Consider the following 19,669-nt stretch of genomic DNA (forward strand, 5'->3'; position numbering starts at 1 on the left):
AAATCTTCTGCACAACAGTAATTGTTGCTAAATAATTCCGTGTATATATCTCCATGTGTAGTTCCATCAGATATGTTTATTTTAATGGCACCTGAAAACTTTTACGTAAATAGCATATAAAATACTTTTGTTTTATAGATACCATATACAAATGAAGGATTATAAATCCAATCAGTTGGAACTGAAACTATACAGAAATTGAAGAGGCAATGGAAATAGTAAGGATATTTCTCTTTGCCAGGTTCCCATTCCCTGCCTAGAAAGACTATTTTTAGTAAATATTGAAATGTCACCATTCTACCTTCTTACCACACAGGAAACAAAGGAAGAAAGCAAACTCTTATAATTATTTCACATTATTGACTGATAACCCTGAGTCAAATATCAAGGTCTTTATTCTTGAGAAGATTGCTTTCACCCTTCCCCTCCTGTCTCTGTGTTCACTTACCAGCCATTCATTCATTCAACAAATATTTACTGAACACCCACTGTTTTCTAGGCACTGGATAGGAGACAGTTACAATAAATAAATAAATAAATAAATAAATAAATAAATAAATAAATAAAATGACTAAATAAATAAATTGAAAGAATGAATGAATGAATGAATGAATGAATGACATGGCCTGAACCATACTGGAGTTTACAGTCAGACAGCAGAGATGTATGCTAAGCCCATAGATAGGGAGTTAAATCAATCATTTCAAATAGTAATTAGTGCAGTGAAGGCAAAGAAACCAGGCACCCTGGAAGAGAGTAAGTAAGCTTAATTTGGATTGGGTGGTAAATCTAGGGATAATTCTTTTTTAAAGCTGGGATCCAAAGAACGCAGAAAGACTGGCCTTTGAATGAAGTCTCCAGGCAGTGGAGAATGTACATACAAAGGCTCTGAAGCAAGAGAGAGATTGGTGTTACCTCTCTGAAATTTTGAAGAGATTTCTTCCACACCTTCGTTTCATTCTTAGGTCATGGCACTTTATACTTTTATTTTCTCTTAATATATATATTCTGTTTTCAAAGGTGCTTGAGGGCAGAGAACTAGTTTAGAGCCATTTTTATCACCCATCATAAACTATCATGTATTCCAGGGTCACAAACTTAAATGCCTCCAGGGTTTACACTGGAGGAAAGTTGATGAGGAATAATCATTTCACTCTTAACCCAGAAGAGGGGATTTTTTTGTTTTCCCAGTGAACCAGTCAAGCTTCAGGAAGGAAAACAGAAGTCATCCTATGAATTCTGAGTATAATACAGCTGCTTTGAACCTCACATCTGTGGTCTGATCCAAGCATCTATCTCCTATTCCCCCTGCACTTTCCCACTATCTTCTGAATCTCACTGATGCCTCTTATGAATAGACCAGAATCTGTGAGGATACTGGATTATAACAAGGATTAGATGTGGATTATGGGAAGTGTAGTGTCCAACATCTCTTTTGCATTACACTTTGCCAACTCAGCATCCACATTATTTTAGACATAATGAAGCTGTCGAATAACAAAAACAACATCCTTCTTCTATCTAGCATGATGCAAGTATTCCTTGGTTAACCAAATACTTGACCCACCTTTTCCCAAAAGTTGATATGTAAATTCCACTATGTCCCTGTATTCATCTTTGGGTAATATTCTTTTTCTAGCACAGTCATAATCTCCCTTTGTTATCTTATAATTTCAAGATTAAATGTAGAGAGTTAATCACTATTAATACAGCTTATAATAGCAGGGGGAGGAAAAATAGTTAATATAAAAAAATAATTACAAACCAAGAAAAGTATTAATAGATACTACAATTTCCATTTCTGCAAGTAGCCACATGGTTATAATTCTTGCCTGCACTGTCCACTCTGTGATCCCTTTGTCTTGAGCTTGCACCTCAGTTGATTGGGATTCTTTACTTTTTAGAGTGACACCAAATGATTCATGCAACATCTGAGTATATTGGTCCTGCCTATAGTTGGCTGTAGTCTTTTGCTTTTGACACACAGTGTCCTGAAGAATCACCTGACTTCCAGACCACCTCCTCCAGGCCCTCAGTGGATCAATCTTTCAAGTCAGTAAAGTAATCTACTACTTCCTGCGTGTTCAGTGTTGGAAAGAATCAGGTGGTAAAACTCAGCTTCAAATTCAGGAATATTTGTCGGGCCTCCTGATGGAAGCACCCTTGTCAGTAGACACTCTTAACAAGTGCACCCAAAGATATGGGTACAGAAAGCAAAAATTGTGTTTGAGTAATTAGGGGCAATAAGAAGAGAAGCAAAGCCCACCTCCATCCTTTGTTCCCAGGTCGTGTTTCTTCACTATGGGAGAAATGGAACCACCTATTGTTCAGAGAATCAGAAATCTTAATTACAGCACAACCCTTCAACGCTTCAAAGGGTTACTCAAGAATTGGCTTAACTTTCTAACCAGATCTTCTTTCATGTAATGTGAACAACAAATGTATGGTACAAAATTGAGCCTTCAGTACACATTTCACCTGTTTCCACTAGACTACTTGTTTAGGTCTTCTAGAGTCCATGAGTGAATTCCAGGGGTTTAAGCATACTGCTTTCCTTATTTTTCTGTTAAATGACTACACTGGTCAAAAGCAATGTTGTATGGGATACCTTGATTGTAAATGAAGCATTTAGTAAGTGCTGGCAGAAAAGGCAATTATATACCCAGAATAAGAATCTATTTCAGTGAGGACAAATTGCTGCTACTTCCAGAATCGAAGAGATCCAAATAATTATCTTGAGCCCAAATGACTGAGTCTATTCTTCCCTGAGGAATAATGCTGTATCAAGGGTTCAGCATTGACCTCTGTTATTGGCAGGCTGGGAATGAATGCAACTGTAGTGGTAGCCAGAACATCTCTATGGGGGGACCCCTACATCTGCTGATCCCGTGCATGAACCTCCATCCCTATCACCATGGTTACAAGGTTCATAAATCTATTGAACATACATAGGACTTGTCAGTTTAGGGGAAATATTTTTGGCAAATATCCCTACAATGCACAGATCTCCATTCATTGCCATTTTCAGAGGTCCATATACAGAAGTCTTCACCAGTTCTCCAACAGTGTTTCTTCCAAATGTTTTCCCCCGCCCACAAATTGATTCAGATCTCTATTTTTGGCCATATCTTCTTTCATGTAATGTAAATACCAGGTGCATGGTCCAAAACTCTGCACATTTGATAGAATTCCCTTCTCCCCTATTCTTCAGGGCCACCCCTCAGTGATACTTCAATAGTGCACTCAGCCACCTAAGGGTTATATCAACGTGTCACTCACCTGTAAATCAGGCCATCTTTTCCCTTTCACATTAAGCTAGTGATAGAGAACTCCTCGTGAGGCCATAAGGTATGCAGCGAAGGAGAGAGGTTAAGATTGCAGGAATGAATGAATACAGGTCATGGAAGCGTAAGCCAAGTAAGTGTTCATGATACTTATGTCTTCAAGTTCAATTTGAGTCAAATTTTATTTATGTCACTTCCATGCTGCTGTGCATGCCCTGTTTTATGACTTAGATCTATCCACTAAATTATGAGCATGCAACCCACTGTCAGGAATTCAGTCCACATGAGAGTTTGGTGGCAGGCCAGGAACCAATTCTCAATAGAATAATATTGCTCTATGTAAGGAGGCAGGACTTTGCTCCAAAACTCGGTGGCACAGTGGGTGCACTGTGTTATAATTTTATTAGTAGTTGCCAAATGCTCCATACAGCATCCATAAACCAGTTCCAGGAAAAGGGAAGTTCAAACACCATTGGATCTACTATGTGATGTTGCTTGAATGGGAGACTTTAACAATGATCTGGAGTGGTTGCACAGTCTTGTTCTTTTCTGAGAACTACTTAAACCTGGCCTCAGTTAAAACCATAAAATCACTTCATTCGCACAAACATCCCTTAATTTATAAAGCCTCAGTCATGCATACACACTAGGGGGATCCACAGTGTTCAAGGAACTTAAATATAATGTATCAAACCAACCCAAAATAAACCAAGTACAAAAAATATTTACATAAAGTTTTTGGGCAGAAACGTTATATAGTCACATAAACCTACTGGACATATAATCCAAGTCTCAGAATTCTACTCTTTCCTAATAAATTCCCTGATTTTTAAAATAGGAGACAGATAAGGCTGTGAATTCAACTTATGTTGTAACTCAGTCACTTACCTGATCAAATATAGGATTTTATTCTCATAAACCTCAACCCTCCGAGTTAGATGAAATAAAAGATACTTTTAGAGCAGTCAAAAGTTAGCTCTTCAGTTCTCTGTGTCATTATCTGAGACCTGTATATAAGCTTTACAGTACAATTAGAAAAATGTATTCGTGGGTGCCTGGGTGGCTCAGTTGGTTGAGCGTCCGACTTCGGCCCAGGTCATGATCTCACAGTTGGTGAGTTCAAGCCCCACGTCGGGCTCTGTGCGGACAGCTTGGAGCCTGGAGCCTGCTTCGGATTCTGCGTCTCCCTCTCTCTCTGCCCCTCTCTCTCTGCTCCCTCTCTCTCTCTGCTCATGCTCGCTCTCGCTCTGTCAAAAATAAAAATAAACTTAAAAAAATGTATTCCTCTTCCTAATTCCACTCTAATGTCTTATTGCATAAAAAATCTTGGTCTTGCACAATCTTTCCTTTCATAAGCACTTCATTCCAGCTACAGAAAAGCAATTGGTGTTGCTCTTGCATGCTAATGTCTACCAGAGTTTCATTTTTCCAACAGCAATACAATAATGTCATTAATACCTTAATATCATTGAACCAGTCTCAAACTCTTGTATTTGATGTTTTCCTTCCCCCAAACTGCTCCAAGTATAAATAAATATTCATCAGATTTTGGTCTAAAAATATTGTAGGGCTCCCAATTATGATGATTTGTTTAATGCAGGAAAGTATAGAGTTTATACAACTATTAAAATGTCCAGGGGGAACAAGAACACAGGTGTCATTGCAAGCAATCAATGCAGCACAGATACAAAGAAAACCATAGAAGGTAGTGCCAGTAATGTGGAACAATAGCTGACAAACCAGGTAATTTACTTTCAATAGATACATGAGTATATGAAATCTATTACTTTGCTCTAATGTTCTAAGTGACAATTGTTAATTATCACTTCATTCTGATACTGGGAATTGGAATAGATGGTACAAACTGTAGCAACCTGGAGGAATCGCTACTCTTTTCCCGAAGATTATTTCTAAATGGAAATGTGGTTGAAGGTTTGCCAGAATTCTTGACATTTCAGAAGATCACACCTTTGGGTGACAAAGTCCTCATTCTATAGAGTAGCTGATCAAGTGGTTATCAAGAGAAGTTGAATGATAGCCATAAAAGAAATCCATCAAGTGCCTTTGCTGTCAGTTCTAGTCTTCGATTCTCCAACAAGGCAGTCTCACCCCCACTCTTCTCTTACCTCTATCATAGCTTCCAAGGTCTACTTTCTAGTAACAGTGAATGTCGTAAGATGATATGCAGCTCAAAATGAATAATGCATTCCACCTCTTTTCCAGTTAATCCCGTACTTAACTATTTCATGCATGGTTAATCAAGGCAGTTTCCTCTCTCCATGAAAACCTTCCCTAGTTTATATAGTTCTCTTCAAAGCAGACATAGATTTGGAAATTGTTACTAAAATGTAAACACAAAGATAAGAGCTTATTTTTTATTAGAAATTCATATTTTCCACTAAAGGAGTGCCTATAATTATAGTGAGAGCTGATATTTACCGAGTTTTTGAAGGGAAGAGAAGCAAGAAGGGTATTATGCTGAAAGCAATAGCTATACATAGTGAGGTCATAAGGAAGTGTGGTTTAAGACTGCATATTAGCTACAAAGGCAAGAGTCTTTTCCTGGGCGCTTCTTCTTAGACAAAGACATAAATACTTGCCTACATCCTTTCCCCTACCCCCTACTAATATCATATACTCAAGTGAAAGAAGCCTAGAATTATTCTTCCTAATGGAATATCCTCTGGAAATACTGAAAACTGAAACAAAACAAACCTCAAATTATGGGAATACAAAATATTGCTCATTCTTGGTGACATCTTCAAGTTAGTCTCTTGGAATATGGGGACAAGCGAGGGAGAGAATAGGATTTTGGTTTAACACAGCTGGGATTTAAATATTTCTGACCTCAGAGAAGGGAAACCAGTAATATAAAAGTCAGGAGACCAAGTGATAGCTATTTGGGCTGAGGAATCAGTTTCCTAAAGCAAAACCAAGTGTGGAGGAAACAAGGCTAGAAAGTAGTGTTGCTTATTGTCAGGAAAAGGCCAAATTTATAAGAATAGGTATTGAAGGAGGGAAAAGTATTATGAACTTAATATGGCAAACAAAAAAGGAAGTCAGACTGAGCAATCTAATGATGGCAAGCAAATTTCTCTAAGGTGTTTTATGAATTTACTTTCTCACTCAAATACAATTATTAAGCATAATCCATTGTGTTCCAAAAATGTCCAGTGTCTTGGCCAAATGAACACAGAAGATAACTTGATCCTCAGGCCAGGTGGACTACCCTCTAGCAGTTTTCTATTTCCTTCTGTCTGTGGCATGCTTAGATCCCAAAGCCATTTGTTACAGATAATTTCATCCTGGCAGAATGTAGAGCTACCATCACTAAAATTGTAAAAATGAAAGAAGGAAACATGAATATTCTTAGAATCCTTCTTTACCCCAAGTAGGTACCCAATTCTGATATAAGCATGATAACATATATAAAACACTGGAACAAAATTTGGCTTGCAGGAGGTAGACCAAACATGGAAGCCCAATTCTATTCTATTTCATGCCCCAATTTGATAGATCAGTAGAAAAGTCAGTCTGGGTCTTCATTAATGAAATGTTTACATTCTCTAAGTCAGGAAATTATCTGCAGTGCAGATAAAAACTTGTGGGTGAGTCCTTAAATCCTGATTTTAGCAACTCCATTTCTCTTTGAATTGTTTCCTTTGACAGCTTAACTTTAAGTGCCAGTCCTGCTTTAAAACTATCTCTCAGACTTTGCTTTTATGTAAATTGGACTGAAACTTAATTTGTATTCAATAAAAGGTAATAATTAAACATATTCTCAGTGTGTAAACTGCTTTGAGAAAAAACATACAACTTTGGAGAAACGTACACACATGCACACATAAGCCAAACACTTTAAATTTACTAAGAAATCATTTAACAAATGATTATTTCAGCTCTGTCAATGCTCTAATGACTCAAAAAAAGTTAAGGAATTATCCCAGATATTTCACCTCCAAACTAGAGGAACTTGGTTTGAATTGCATGTATGGCAAATAGAAAATAAAAAACATAATAATAAGAGTAATAATAATAATGTGTTCTATAAATGAGTAATATTATTATTCACTCTACTGGAAATATCATATTATTAGCTTACTTACTTTAAAGAGATTTTACACAGAACAATATTGAGAAACATATTTGGAACAATATTGAGAAAATTTCAAATTGTTATGAATTTAATAAAACTATGACTTACATTAAATATTAAATTTATTTTAAACACTATTCACATTATTTGGTAATTTAACCCTACCCAAAGTGCAAATCTATGTGGCAATTTAGCTACTATCATTAATTCTTTATGAATTAGCTGTGACTATCTGCTTTGCTCAGGAAGGCTCTTATACATCTAATTAGTGCTAATAGCAAATGCCTTTAAAATGTTCAAATTGAAACAAAAAATATGACAGCAGTTATTCTTATCAGGAAAATGTGCAGACTCTGACGCGTCTTATTAAAGGAGATAATATAGCAGTCAGTTTAAAGATGCCAAGGAGTCTATTTATTTTTGTATGTGATTATTTTTTCATTCTGTGTACCTGTGCAACTCAACACCTTCAAAATCCCCATAAGCCTCTCAACAAGGATGCAAACTGGGAAGTTTTAACCCTGAATGGAAAAGAAAGGACTAATGAAGGAGGGGAGGAAAAAAGGAAGTCGGGAGTGGGGGTAGAAAAAGACAACTGATACCAAACAAAGAAAATAATCCATCTATTCTTAGAAGAAGTTGGTGCATCCATTTAATAATTTTTTTCAGGAAATATATCTTAGAAGGTACCTACTATGTTTCAGTTATTGTGCCAAACATCAGGAATACTTCAATGTAAAGACACTGCTTCTGCTCAAAGGAATTTATGATTAAATGGGGAGACATAACCCAGTATGGTGGGGTGATTGCTAAGACTGCTGTGTATAGGGGGTACAGGGGCACATGGGGGCAGTGTAGGTGTCTGCCTAGGGAATTCATAGAAAAGTTTTATGGAGTACATAACAAATGAGCTGTCTCTTGCAGCAGAAGGGGGAGGAGTTTGTCAACTCAACAGGGGGAAAAATAGGTATTACCAACAGAAGCGCAAAAGCTTAGAAAGAGAACCCCGAGTTAAAGATGTTTTTTGCAACATGAGTACAGGCTCCATTTAAACAATGGTCGTTTTTCTGGTTATTACCACTTGGAGGGTAGACTATTTGTCCCCTGAGAGCATCATGTTCTTCACCCATGATAGTTTAAGATCAAGTGAAATGAAATCCTGACAGCCATCCAGTGGGAAAGAAAAAATTGCCATAGCTCCATTAGGGGTCTAATGGGTCCAGGTCCCAGAGCTCAGTGAGAGGCCCAATCATCTGGCCATAGAAAAATATATAACAGGTGGAGTCACGTGAGCCCCGGAGTGAACAGCAGGCAAAGCAGGCACACCACGAACAGGCAGTGCAAAACAGAGCAGAAGTAGAATCTGAGCAGACTGTGGAAGAAGACTACACTGTTAAGTGTCTGGGGTGTTGGTCTGTGCCTTCCCAGCTGCTTAACAGAAAAGGAGAAAATGAATTTTAGATTGAACCACATAAAGTTGCCAATAATTGATCTCTTTTTGACCTATAAAAAGAACAATTTCATATGGTTTAATTTAATATTTGCTGAGTGCTTACCCGGGACCTGTCAGTTCTGGGTAAGACTCTAGATATACTACCTAATGTAATGTAAAACTTGCAAACACCCCACAAGATAAATCTTCATTCTACAGAGACGAAACCAAAGAGCAAAGTGCTGGCTGACATACCACAAGGCTGAAAGTTACTAAGTAAATAAACAGCTTCCTCTTTAGTTTCAAAACTGGAGAATTTTGCCAGTCTTTATCTGTACACCTAGCAGTTCATATAGACAACAACCACTCTGAAATCAGATAACAAAAAGGATATGGCTTGCATCAGGAGAGCTAGTGACCCAAGACCCAAACCCAAAGTCCACAGGATTTGTTTCCTTATTATTCTCTCTGCTTCTGCTTTCTACCATCTACCTATCTTTATTCCTAACTCCTTGTCATCTTCTCTATCATTCACCCTCCTTCCCTCACTCCTTCCCTACCTCTATCTCCCTTGTTGTGCAATCATGAATAGGTATAATAAAGGTTGGTGGAGCGCAGGTGAGACTATGCAGCAGTTAGCTACATTTTATAGACTCACATTTAACATATGAAAAACATTCAGACTTTATTAAATAAAAAAATAAAAATTTACGGTGAATAAGGGTAGTCAACAAACTGTCATCCAGCTAACTGGCTGGCTATTTTGCCAGGGGAAAATGGCTGAAATGGTAATTCCAAGAGTCATGTCTGAGAAGAAGGATGCTTGTGCTAATCTGATTATTTTCTTTAGCTAGTAGTAAACCAAAAATCTAATACTGTTATTTTCAAGTTATCTAATCTTATATCCCAATTTCCAAGAGCAACATTCTCCTCACAGATACAGTTGGTTTCAAAGAAGGCATTTTCAATAACTTCTTCCCACACAACGTTCCTTGTTTGAAAGGACTATGGTACTTTGTTAAATAATGATATTTTAAGATGTCTTCTTTACCTTAAAACCAAAAACAACAATAACAAGTTTTGTTAAGGTCCCAAACAATTGCTTTCAGTATTTAAAAAAATGTATTTTCTCCTTTCCTCTCCTGTTCCTCCTCACCAGCCAAAATGATTTCTCCTCACATTGTTCATTTGGATCCTTGGCCCCTTCTGAAAAGAAGAGGCTAGATATGGTTTATAAACCCAGTCAGCACAATGATTTCCTGAATAGAACCATTAGCCCTGCCCATTCAGGTATCACTGTCTTTTTTTAACAAGCTATCGATTTCCCCAAGAAAGTAGAGATAGAGATCAAAATGCATCTAAGAAAATGAAGAAAGCAGGAGAAAATAAACTGGAATGAAAAATGAACCTAGGACAGTATTAAACTGGGAAGAAAGATACAATTCTTAGAATAATACACCTGGGAGGGAATGTCAGAGGTCACAGCATCCTAATATGTCTTTTATGCCAACAAATATTCTACAGTAGCCACTGCTACCATGTGTCCTGGTTCATACATTGTTGATGTAATGCCCTATTCAATCCTTGGCCTTAGTATAAACAATTCTTACTTGCCCTGACCCATCAGTGATTAATAATACAAATTGTTTATTTGGTGGCTTTTATTCACCAAGGAGAAAAACTTTCCCTTTGTCTCTTTATGATGAAAAGATAGATGTAGGACAATCTGATCAGTCTGCCCCAATGTCAACCCTCAAGGAAGCTTCCCTCCACTGGCTTGTACTCATCAGACCATCCAGGGTTAGACTGATGAATCAGACTGCTAAATTTTACCATGATCCCTTCCTTCACAGAAGAGAACTCCCCCTCTTCAGCAGCAGCACAGGTAGGATTAGCATACAGATCCTCTCATCTCTAGTCCTATATACTATTCACATGTCATCTTTGGGATGATCCTGAAATCTCGCTGCAACTCACTTCTTCGCTGAATGAAAGAAATAATATGTAGAGCCCATGGTATGAGCTGCCATTTCTCACCAGTAACATTGCTCTCTTTTCTGAACTAAAGAAGAATCTGATCATACTTTTGAAATGTTAGCCTTTCGAAGACATTTCACACTAGGCATTATAATAAAGATTTTAGTAATTTAAGATTCTCTACAACCTAAAACCCTATAAAACATAACATGGTTTTCAACTGAGATCCCTAGATTTTCTGAAACATAATGTTATTTCATTCATTAGGCCTTAATGTTATATTTAGAACATTATGATTTCACTGACATCAATGTGCTATGTAAGAATAAATCACATAATCATTTATCTATTATCAATCTATATTATCTATACTTCATTTTGAATAAAAGGCACTTATGACAGACAACTAGCTAATGTAATTATGCATTCCAGCATGCATTACAATAATGGAAGATGATTTAGGAAGTTTGCTAAAAAGTCCTTGTATTCTTTGCATGTTGGCCTTTAAGTAGGATTTGAAAGAATTATCCCTTTTTGTATATCATAGCATCTGGAAAAATTCATCATGTAGTGTTCAAATAACTATTTACTTCAACATAATACATAATAACCAACTAAAAATTCTGTGAAATAAACTATACAAGATAATTCAGGGGAAATGCATGAATGTACAGCTGTATTCCTACCTTGAGGCTTTTTAATATCTTATAAATAACAAGTATGAATTACTTAAATCCCTCAACAGAAATACAACTTTATAATGGTACACTTGTCATGCATTATCCTTCATGCAATTCTCATCATCACCTAATTAGGATGGTTTCCATTCATATCAATCATACACTTTTATAATTAATTTATTGCACAGAAAAAATTCTTTTCCCATTACACTTATAACTCACAAGCTATTAGAAGAATTGATATGGAAGAGGGGAGTCCAAGTATATTTATTCCATGCAATTTTGTTTTCAGAGACTCCAGGATTCTGATAAATTTTCCTTTAAAGATTTCCAACCTGTGCTTGCTATAGGATTTTCTTCAGGGATTGGGATGAGAATTCCTACTGAATACTAACTAATATCCAAACCTGGCTCAGGATGCCTAACCTCTGTCCACCCACACCCCCATAGACTCCTAGCCAACCTCCCAGAAGAACACCCAATTTCCTCAGGAGTCTTTCTAGACCCTATCTTACTCAAATCATTTGGCTTTGTCCTAGTTTATCTGGTTTCTATGTGATAACAGTGATTATCCATAATACTGATAATATAATAATAGCATATACTACATGTCAGGAACTATAAGATTTCTAAAAGTGTTATTCATGATCATCTCACTTTGATATACCAGGTTTGTTCACTAATCCTAAGAATTATAAGAAGGCAAAAATAGCAACCTAATTAATATACATGAAAAGAAAAACTCTTTTAGTTCTAGTTTGATAAAACTTTACATTCCCAGTCCTGAAAGCCAATAAAAATAGATTCCCATATCTAAAGAACAGGCCTTGGGCGGGGGAATAAATAAATTACACCACATCCAAGCCTCTGGTGTATCAACCTCGCTGAAAGTAGACCAGGAAGGAACAGGTCTATTGTCTAGTACGACAGAAGCAGAGGGTAAAAGCGCTAGAAGACCAAGTCTACATCATAGGGTGACAATGTTGTGCCGAAATCCTGTTTGTTTAGAAAATGTGTTTAGAGGTGACTTGGTGTCTTGGCTTCCCTTGGAATAAATATATCTGGGAACTAGCAACAAGGGCAACCATTCAATGGTCTACAGACTGTGCAACGCCTAATTCTAGGGGGCACCATTCACATCATCACACAGTGGTACCCAATGACATCGCTGGCACTCTCACTGCACAGGCAGGTCAATGACATAATACCCACCGCAAGATTTATCTAACCTGAGAAAGAGTGCTGTGGCCAGAAAAGATCCTATGCTGAGCCAAGGGGTGATGATTGGGGAAGATGAATGGTTGTATTTAACTTAGCAATAGGCTTTTGTTGTTGTTGTTGTTAAAAGTGTTGTTAAAAGTTAAAAGTGTCCAATTACTATGAAGAGTTTTTAGTGAATTAAGATCAAACATGTTCTCCTGCCCTAAATTTTTAAATTAATTTAGAGACCTAATGGAAGTTATTTCCCTGTATTATCTCACTCGATTGTTTTTTTAAGAAGGTGGCCTTAGTATCTCTAATTTTTACAAAGAAGAAAGTTCTGTAAAGAGAGCTTAATAGTTGTTTTCCAAATGGTGTGCAGCTAGTAATCTCCAGAGCTGGGATTTGAATCCACCAATGCCTAAGTCCAGAGTCACTGTTTTTAAGTTTTGTTCATTTCCTCTTTTAAACCAGATTTACACAGGTCTTGCACCCACGCCTGGAATGGAATTAAGAATGAACTTTTTGAAGTCACACAGTGAAGGGTGTGACTAATGGAAGGGTGTTTCAATTTCTCTAGCTTTCTCACCTTTAATTAAATGCTTTCCTAGAATTATCACATGAAACTTAAAACAAAGTGCCAAAATAATTTTTTGAGCTATTCTACATCACGTATTAGCATATTCTTTTATGGGGTCTGTTATCTACCAGAACAGCATTTCCAATTAATTCAAAGTTTACACAAAATATTTACACATTTTGCTCTTAAAAAAAAAAAAAAACAAAAAAAAAAACAAGGGTTAATGTTGTGTTTGCTTTTAGTCCTTAAAACATAGTAACATCACCTAGATGAATGTCAATTTAAATACAAATTCCAAAGTTTAATTTCTTTTATGGTTGGTCAAATTATCCTGAAATTCCAGACCATGTAGCATGTGTGTATAAGCTTGGAATAATAAAAGATTAAAGTAGAGCATCCAAATGCATGAAAGAAAACACCGCGACTCTAGTAACATTTTGACATAATCTGGCTTGCATACAGGAACATCCACATTGTCAAACCAGGCTCATGTTAACCAGAGACCCTACCAAATATAAACTTCCGTAGTAAATTCAAGGAAATAGGCAAACAAGAGGAACAGACAAGACAGAAAGAGTGCTGGGAACATCAAGGGTAGTTCCCTATACTCATCCTTTCCACACTGGTGGAATGATCTCTGGTGGCATGATCTCTGGCACAGAACAATAGCTGAGTTCCACTAAGGTTTTGTGAGATTTCTTCTACAGCAGGGAGCATTTCAGATATGAAAAATTTCCATTTTATACCCAGAGAATTATATAACGTAAGTGACATTCTCAAGGGAGCCATGTCTCATAGATTAGAGGCTTATTTACTATAAGTAATTCTTTAACCATGAACATGCTATAAGGGCATCCTGCAGATAAGACACCTACCTCATAGCAAAAGGTATCCATTTATTTGCCCAGAGGCCTAGTTGGTGAAATGAGACCAAATCACCTGTTCTTTTCCTTCTCTCTGGTATAAAGAATGGATACACAGCAGGATAGCAGCTATAGCAGCTTACTCCCAGAGATTATTTAGTAAGGTGCAAATCTACTTTTCCCTGTTTTTGCTGTCTTTCTTTCTTTTCCAGAGAACCTGCCAGCCATATCTATGCCAAGTGGTTGTGTCTATAAGTCATGTTGGAGCAGATTTCCTTTATTTTGGCAAGAATTATGAGTGGTCTTTCTAATTATGAACCTATAATGCAAACATGTATCAATATTCTGAATAAAGATACAAGAAAAGGATTGTTTTAACTCCTATTAAGGTGTTGGGACAAGTTAGTCAAGTTGTACTGATTATCTTAAAGAAGGGGAAAAGGTCCATCTTTCGTAGTGAGAGTATCTCTGAAAAAATAAGATAATGTCTAAGGAAAGGTATCTTCAAGAAAGTACTCATCAGGAGAACAGTGAGGACATGCTTTTTTATTTCGGTTTGTGGTAGAAATGAGACTTTTCTTTTGACCAAAGCACACTAGCACCATGGGAGTGCTCTGGGAATAATGACCATGCACATGAAAGTAAAAGAAAACAAAAATGTACTTACACAATCTCATTCTAATGGAAGTAAGAGACAACAGCAGCTATAATAACATTGAAAGAGAGAACCTCTCTTGCTTCTCTGCTGGATATTGAGCAGCAATGTTATTGTGCCCTGATAATTTCTTCAGGAAAAAGTAACAGCATTAAGCTGTACAAATATTAAATTAAAAGCAGTGAAAATAACTGCAGAGTCTCTCTCCATAAGGTGCTGGCAAAGGACTTTCCTTTGCATATGTCAGGTCAGAGTGCTATGAGGATCCATGCATTTCAGAAGATGCACCTGAATCCTAGAACAAGGCCTAAGGGGCAGCGAAGATTTGCCTAGAGAAGGACCAGGTTGTGGGGAACCAACAGTGGTGTGAGAGGGCAGGAACTACAATAGCATCAGAGGGCCAGGCATGCCTACTAATGTTCTGGTCTGTATCAGCCTTACGCCTCAGCACCCCATCTTGACAGCTAGTGAGCAGCACGCAGGTGGTGATGGTTGAGTCTTTCAGTCTTCAGTGTGCAGGCCTGAGTTTGACAACAGCCTGGACAAGCATTCAGTCCAGGCTGATTTTGGCAAGGGGGAAAAAAGGATGAAGGAAGCAAGGAGGAGAAAGAAAAAGAGAAGAAAAATGAAAAGGGCAGATGCTTAGGGCATTAATGGGAGGAAGAATTCTGAGACTAAACAGAAAAAGGTTTTCCTGTACTCACAAAAGGGTGAATAAGAAAGATAACTTCATCATTTTGTACAGACAGGACTATCCCATTCAGTGGTGCAGAGGTGGCAAATGTGAATGTCCCTCCTCAAATTGTGCAATGCCAGTCTAATTCCAGATTGGCGAAACTGACCGTAGGTGTTAATCTAGATGCAAGAAAAAGAGAACACTGAGTATCCCATAATTGCATTGATAGAGAAAATGTAATATGATTCAGCCAAATTTACTATTTGCCTATCTGAATCTCTACCTTAGCATAAGTTAACTAAGAAAAGAGGGAAACCTGATTTCCAGCCAGATGACTTATCATGTTGAAATAAAGGAGAGACTCAGTGACTTTCCAAAGAACAGTCCAGTCCACCCAGACTTTCTTGTACTTGCACTGTGCTTGGTATCTGTCTGAACAGTAAGGTTTCTGTGGATGTACTATTAGTTTATCAATTAAACCACATAAAAATCCATATTTATTTTAGCTATCAAATTTTTCACACTCATTTTCAAACATTTTATTTGTTGTGCTATATGTGTGTGTGTGTGTGTGTGTGTGTATACACACACACACACACACACACATATATATATATATATATAATAGCACATTATATATATTAGATCATTACCAAAATGTTTACTAACTAACTGATGAAGAGAAAACAGGCTCATTCTGCTGTAATCTCAACACTCCTACCCCAGCTAGCACCTGCTGACTGAAAGAAGGCAAGAGGAGTAATTGTCTCAACTTTGCATTTTTTCACATCTTCCTCTTCCCCTCCTCTCTAAATATGCAAAAGTCCTCATCAATATTCCCACTATTAATAAACATTAATCTATACAAATTAGTATTAAAAGAAAATGTGATTAGATGTGTAGACAAGTAGAAACACATTAAAATCCTTCCCCATTTTCTCTAAGGAAACAATTACCTTAAGGCTAAAAAATTTAAATGCTCAGCCTTTTGCCTCTAGACTTTATTTCACTCCCTTGGTTAACTTTGGTTAACTAGGTAGTTGTGAAAACACAAGCCTTGCTAGTGCCCAATATTCTTGCTCTGAACTTTCCGATCTGTGAAATTTGTATAAATTGAAACATTAAAATGAGAAATTCTAGCTCCCAAAACCTGAGCTGGCTGGGAAATACCTTGAAGTAGTGTGTATTATGGATGCTACAAAGATTCTGGCGAAGAGGATCGACAAAATCCTCTAATTTCTACTTTCCAAGTTTGGTTGTGGCAATGTTTTTAAACTACATTCTCAAAATCTTCCCAATGCAAAGTGCCTAGAAATGTTAGATAAAATTTAACAAATATCCTTCTAAATGCATAATTGAACCTGCTAGAAAGCAAGGATAATCTCCAGAGTCCAGAATTCAAAAGAGAGATAGCAATCAGAATGGCAAGCTGATGCTGAAACCATGGATGCCCTAGGGGACCTTGTCAATCTCAGTAACCAAGAAGTTTAGGTTTTAATGGCTGTGCCCAGAACAGTGGAAATGACCTTGAGCCCAAGCAAACTGACATATGGGAAAAGAGATTACTTCAAAAGGGCAGGAACTGAATGGCTATGCCCTCATTCAGAGGTAGACCAGAATATGTCCATGAGAAAACGTGTTGTTGACAAAAAATCTGTCTATCTTTGCCACAAACTGCTTAAAAACTTAAAGTCTACCCTAATAATTTGATATTTGAGAACTTCCCTAATGTAAGTTTGACTGAAGTATTTCTGGAAGTTCTAACATTAATAAGTGACATAGGTCAGTCCTTGGTTGGCAGTATCTTGGTGGCAGCTGGCAGTGACAAATGAAAATTATTTCAGGAGGCCCCACCCTCGTTTCGGGCCTCATTTATTCCTCAGGTAAATCTTCAGCACGTATGAGCTCACAATATAACAAACACATGAGGAAACAAGCCACCTCAAGTAGGATCAGCAGGAAAAGCGCACAATTCAATTCCACAGAAATCCAGATAAAATAGTCATCAGATATAGCATTATAACTATGTGTATTTAAAGTGTGTGGGTAAGAGGGGCGCCTGGGTGGCGCAGTCGGTTAAGCGTCCGACTTCAGCCAGGTCACGATCTCTCGGTCCGTGAGTTCGAGCCCCGCGTCGGGCTCTGGGCTGATGGCTCAGAGCCTGGAGCCTGTTTCCGATTCTGTGTCTCCCTCTCTCTCTGCCCCTCCCCCGTTCGTGCACTGTCTCTCTCTGTCCCAAAAATAAATAAACGTTGAAAAAAAATTAAAAAAAAATAAATAAAAAAAAAAATAAAGTGTGTGGGTAAGAATATGACACCAAAATTGGCAAGAGGAATAAAATATTAAAAATGAAAACCAGGTCAATGTGGGAAGAACTAGATAGATATTGTAGGGATAAAAATATGATAAATGTAATTAAAAGTGAATGCCTTTATATTAGATAGAATTGAAGAGATAAATGCTGATTGCAGTATGGACAGAATAAGTTCACCAACCATACTTCAGAAGGACAAAGAGGTGGGAAATATGAGAAAGACACAAAGGAAGAATAAGAAGTAGAATAAAATATATCTAAATTGAGTTACAAAGAATGGAAAGCATAGTCAGAGAAAAGACATTGGCCAAAAATTTTCCATAATTGATGAAACAGATCCGAAATTCCAGACTCAGCTAGCACAGCACATTCCAAATGGAATAAGTACAAATAACTACACGTAGACTCAGATTGGAACTTCAGAGCATCACAAACAAGGAGCTTTTAGAAGTCACCAAAGAGACAGCCTGAAAAATGACACCTCAACACAGTAAGATGAGTTCCTATAATCTCCATAAGTGTGCTTTTCTGAGGTGAGCTTGAGAAAACATGAATAATAAAATCCCCCCAGTTACCATGAATGAGTTTTTGTATTTTTTATATACTCTCTTGGGATCCTCATGAGTACATACTTGAGGGTCCAATGCCCTAACACTGTTCATTTGATCTTCCATAGGGTAAAGTGGTAATATGCTGTATTTATGGATGAAAATTAATACTTAAGCATCTGCCTAAGTACCAGAGGCATTCTCTGTTGAACTGTCATTGGTGTTGATACCAATGAAGCTAGACCATTTGGAGTCATCCAGTTGTTCTAATGTGGGTTTGAAGGACAGGTGCACTACTCACCATGAGTGTTTATCTGTGTACCACAAATCTCCCTCAACTCTGCTTTCTCTCTTTCCCTGTCAGAAGGCTACGATATCATCCCCCTGCCCTCCACTAAGCCACACCAGGAGGTACCCCTACAAGAATGTGCTTTCTCATTTACTTTTTTTGTAAACACTTCTCACATGGTAAAGTCAATGGTAGGTTTCAGTTAGATAATTGACATAACACACCTAGTACAGAGCCAAAAACACTGTAGCTACTCAATTGTCTTATGTGAATTATTTCTTTTTCCTTACTGTACATCAAGTTAGGAAAAAAAAACATTGTATTGAGTTTGGTTTATAATATTCTTTTTACATTCATTAGAAACCTTTATGAAGCCTAAAACAGTTTTATGTTTTTGATCTTCCTCAAAATGAAAAAACAAAAACATAAAGTCTCCATATTCCAATAATGTGGGAGAGCTAGAATGCAAAAATCTCTTGCACTGCTCTTCGCAACAGTAACTCTTGCACTGGGGTGAATGAGCTGTACTGCAAGGGTGTTTGAACATTTAAAATTTGCATACACCATTCCTAGGCTAGGACAGGCAGAATGACTGAGAAGGATGTTAGGGCAGGAGAGGACCCCATTATAATCCTTTTAAGTTCACCTACTCTTCTGTCTGTTTTTGTCCAAAAAAAAAAAAAATACAACTCTAGTCTGGAACTATATCCTGTTTTTCATAAATTATCTCATAAGCAGAAAATATAGAATTTAATTACCATATAAGCGGCAAAATAGAGCCTTCTCTTAACTTTGTAATATTATGCATCATTTGTGCACCTCGGTTTTGTCACTTGTAAAATGGGTATAATACCTGCTTTACAGTGTATTAACCCCTTAGTTGAAATTTCCACTGCTCTCAGGATACGTGGCAAACTTGCAAGTCCTGAATTAGAACTTTGTCATGTTTTTCTTTCTGTTTTCTCAACCCCTCTGGATGCAACTTTGGTCAGCTCCCTCCTCCCACTCTGTATCTGGCCAAGCTAAAATATTTGCTTTCTGAGAGTGAGCAAAGTTTACTCTGCATATATGGTTC

Source organism: Leopardus geoffroyi, chromosome D4, assembly GCF_018350155.1.
Source record: "Leopardus geoffroyi isolate Oge1 chromosome D4, O.geoffroyi_Oge1_pat1.0, whole genome shotgun sequence".
In the NCBI taxonomy this organism is placed as follows: domain Eukaryota; kingdom Metazoa; phylum Chordata; class Mammalia; order Carnivora; family Felidae; genus Leopardus; species Leopardus geoffroyi.